This window comes from Schistocerca gregaria, chromosome 7 (genome assembly GCF_023897955.1).
Source record: "Schistocerca gregaria isolate iqSchGreg1 chromosome 7, iqSchGreg1.2, whole genome shotgun sequence".
NCBI classification, from domain to species: domain Eukaryota; kingdom Metazoa; phylum Arthropoda; class Insecta; order Orthoptera; family Acrididae; genus Schistocerca; species Schistocerca gregaria.
In genome coordinates, this window is record NC_064926.1 from 535,356,960 (window position 1) to 535,361,392 (window position 4,433).

A 4,433-nucleotide genomic window follows, 5' to 3' on the forward strand; every position below is an offset into this window, starting at 1 on the left:
ATATATATGCACCTTGCCGGCGGTGTTTACCGTACAGCGCACGTCCGACCACCTCCAGCGCAGGTGTCAGTACGGCGGCACCAGGAGACCCTCCGAAGATACTACTCGCTGATATCGCGCTCCTTTGTCAATCTGCCGCTCCGCCGTTCTCTCAGATCCACCACAAAAGTACCACATACAGGCCCAGAGAAAACACCGTGAACTCACATATACGAGGGGCGTTTGAAAAGTCCGTACAAAGTCCGAGAGATGGCATCATCGGCGCGTATCGAGTAGAGAGCTTGTATACAGAGAGAGTGGCTATAGGTGAAGTTGCCCGTGATTGGTTGATTAGCTTTGGCGCCATTTTTCTGCCAAACATCTCTCGCGCTTCCTATGTTCGCCGTGCTTTTGAGATGAATTGAAGTTCAGAGAACTTTTGGAAACGATTAAAAGGTATTTGAATTATTGAAAGACTTGTTATGCATTGTGCATGCAAGTTCGATTTAGTTGTTTATCGTTTTTAGTACGTAATTGGCATTTGCTATCTTAAATACGATTTGAAATAATGAAGCGCTTTGTGATGAAGGCGGTAGTCGTACACGTTTGAACTAAACGCGTTAGTAATTGTACAGTATTGTTTTTGACATCTGAAATTCGTTCTGCAGACGTTCGTTAACGATGCCAGGTTGTGCTGCATTTGGTTGTTCTAATAGAGGCGAAGGTGGATTTCGCATGTTAGCATTTCCACGCAATGAAGAAAGTCGAAAGCAGTGGTCAGTCGCAGTCAACAGGGCTGACATAAATCAAACAGGAACCTTGTTGAAACCAACCAAGTACTCTTATCTATGCGAAGTAAGTCGTTTTTGCTTTTTACTACATATAAAACAACTTGCAATAGACATAGTTAAATTTGAAAACAGACCTGTAAATTGGCTGTGTAAAAATTATTATAACACATTATTGCTGAAACATTATTGGTAATAAATAATTGTAGGCATTCTTGAAGACAGTTTTTAATAGGCCTACTTACTGTGGGGTAGAAGGGATACGGTAGTTTTCTTGTTATATTTGGTCGTTATTACAGTAGCCTACATTTAACATTACCTGATTTTTGTAATCTTTTTCATTTATCTACGAGAGGAATCCAGTGTATATATACTGCTTGCGACTTTCATTCATCTGACGTAATACAGGTACGTTAAATCCTTAGCATTATGCACTTCCGATACAAAACAAATGCTATACACTATTATTTTTATTTACGTCAGTTTCATTGCAATATGTCTAGTAAACAAACTTAAAGAAGATAAATGCTAGTAACGAATAATTTTTACAGCCACTATATCAAATTGTCCTGTGTTGTACGTAGTAGGCTACTATGAGTATATTATAGCTGTAAAGAAAGGCATGTAACGAATCATTTCGCCATATTGTCTTGTGCTTTTGATTCGGTGAGTGTGTCCTCCACTACTCCACTACTGGCCATTCAAAAGTCCCGCCCGCAGTTTGGCAGAAAAATGGCCGCCGTATCGTCCGGTTGGCCACTCTCCCCCTATACAGGCTCTCTAGTATCGGGATAATGTTTAGTTAGTAGCATCTATGGAAAGAACGCACACCAAGTTTCAGACATATTGGTCTATTTCTTTGTGTTTGGCATTCGTGTGAATCAAGGAGGTCGAGTGATTGTCAAAAAATGGACGAAAAATAATTTCGCGTGGCGATTAAACATTACTTTATGAAAGGCGAAACTCCCCAAGAGACTAAAGAGAAGCTTGATAAACATTGCAGTGACTCTGCACCTTCGATCAGAACAGTTTATAAGTGGTTTCAAAATTTTCGGAGTGGCCATACGGGCACAAGTGATGCTGAACGTTCTGGACGCCCAGTGGAGGTTACGACTCCAGAAATCCTTGATAAAATCCATGATACGGTGATGGATGACGAAAGAGTTGAGGTGCGTGAGATTGCTAGTGCTGTGGGCAACTGGAATGAACGGGTACATAATGTTTTGCATAAACATTTTTGGACATGAGAAAGCTATCCGCGAGATGGATTCCGCGATTGCTCACGCTTAACCAAAAACGGAATCGTGTAAAGTATTGCAAGGATGGTTTGCAGCTGTTCAGGAAGAATCCGCAGGACTTTAAGCGGCGTTTCCTCACCGTGAATGAAACATGGATACATTACTATACAACAATCTAAACAGTAGGTTACCAAGGAAGAATCTGCACCGAAAAAGGCTAAGACCGTTCCTTCGCATGGAAAGGTTATGGCGACTATCTTTTGGGATCCGCGAGGGATAATCCTCATCGACTATCTGGAAGAGGGTAAAACTATTACAGGTGAATATTATTCATCGTTATTGGATCGTTTGAAAACCGAGCTACAAGAAAAACGCCGGCGATTGAACCGCAAAAAAGTCCTTTTCCATCACGACAATGCACCAGTACACACCTCAGCAGTTGTACTCGCAAAATTAATGGAAATAGGATTCCAACTCGTTACACATACCCCCTATTCTCCAGACTTGTCTCCCTCGGACTATTATTTGTTCCCCAATATGAAGAAATGGCTAGTGGGACAAAGATTTTATTCAAACGAGGAGGTTATTGCAGCAATTAATAGCTGTTTTGCAGACTTTGACGATTCCTATTATTCGGAAGGGATCAGAAAATTAGAACTACGTTGGACGAAGTGTATACGTCTAAATGGAGACTATGATGAAAAGTAAAAAAGGTTTACCCCTAACACGTAAGTAGTTTTTACTTTTGCACGGACTTTTCAAACGCCCCTGGTAATATTAGTGTGCCAGTCAAAACCAGCCAGGAATCTTCTCAGGATCGATGCATGTAAATCCTGAACGGCAGCCACTGGCGTTCCGTACCATTCCTAGCAAAGAAACTACTGCCCCTCCGTGAGAGATGCTGGATGAATATAATGGGCCTGGAGCCATACTGCCTTTCTAACACATAACGCAGTAGTTTAGTACACATTCAAATCCTAAGATAGTAGAGGCTAAACAAGTCATGATGTTTCATCTTGACGCACGTAAAACAAAGCATTCTCTTTTCAAGCCTTGCAGGCGTGACTGAAGTCATTTTAACATTTTCGAAGAATAAGAACTCTGCTAGCAAACACTCTGGTAAAACCTGAGCTACACCTGACGTTTCCTAGGAACATGTTACAGCTCTTTGCTGCTCTTCATGAGCAGAGTATCCCAGAAGGAATTATCGATATTCAGGGATGTGGCAGGACCGCCCATTTGAAGTAAAAAGCTTCACACGGGCATGTGCACTATTCCGAAAGGTCAAGGATAGAATACGTTTAATGTACGTTTGTTTTTGGGCTATGGCCCGCAAATATACAGGGAAAAAAACCACAAGCTTTAGGGACAGTTTCATTACACCAAAACAAGAAAGATATCTGGTAACCACGTGCTCTAAAATGCATACCTTAAGAACTATGGGCACTTATTTAGTAGAAGAGGTATGTTCCACACTAGCGAAGATGAACAAGTGCTCGTAGCTCTTAAAGTATGAAATTTAGACCCCTTGTTTACACGGAACTTTTTTTGCTTGGTTTGCTCCATACTACCTCCTCCCAAAATATGAAAAGCAGAGTCCTCGTAGGAGAAGCGATCTGGTTCGTGCTATCGAAGATGAACAAGTGCTGGTAGACCTTAAGGCAGGCATTTTAGCGCCTTTGTTTACTTAGCAATTTTTGCTTGTTTTCGTGTAAGGCAGCTGTCGCTAAAACTTGTCGGTGTTTTTCTGGGACATCCTGTGTGTCTTATCTACCTACCTCTTCAAAGTTTTATTCTAGTCCAACTCACTTCGCTACATTAGACCTCTTTGCTCGCTATGTCTCTGCCATTAACCCTCGGTTGCTAAATCCTCGTAAAATTTACGATTGCACTTGGTTTCTCTTCATGGTTCCTGCAGCATGAACACATTAAAGGCACGTGCTCTTGAGAACCTTCATGCGAAACATAGTTTTTAACAATGGCTGAATTATTTATTGCCAAACTTCAGAAGTTTGCTGGTGCTGATACCCTTGTCGTAGATATTCCGAATCTTTATTAAGGTGTGCCCATCTCATTGTGGCATCGTACATGAAATATGAAGCAGTTGCAGTTATAAGAGTGTCAGTTTATATCACATTGGCCCTCTTCACCGCTAATCTCGTCTTTTGCTGCTGAAATTAGCACAATATGAGTGGTGTTGAATTTCATTTTGACAGTAGCGTACTGGGTGATTTGCTTCGAGAAGCTGATAAAGACACAGACAAAGGGGTATTTAGTGAAGAGGAAAATTTTCTTCAAGAAGATAATGTGTGTACAGATGACAGTGATGTAGACCAAGACGTTGAAACAGCAAATGAGGAATCAGATAGAGAGTCCCTGGGTAACCGTAGAAGAAAGCAGAAGTCGTTCTAATCGTTGTTTTGTGTAA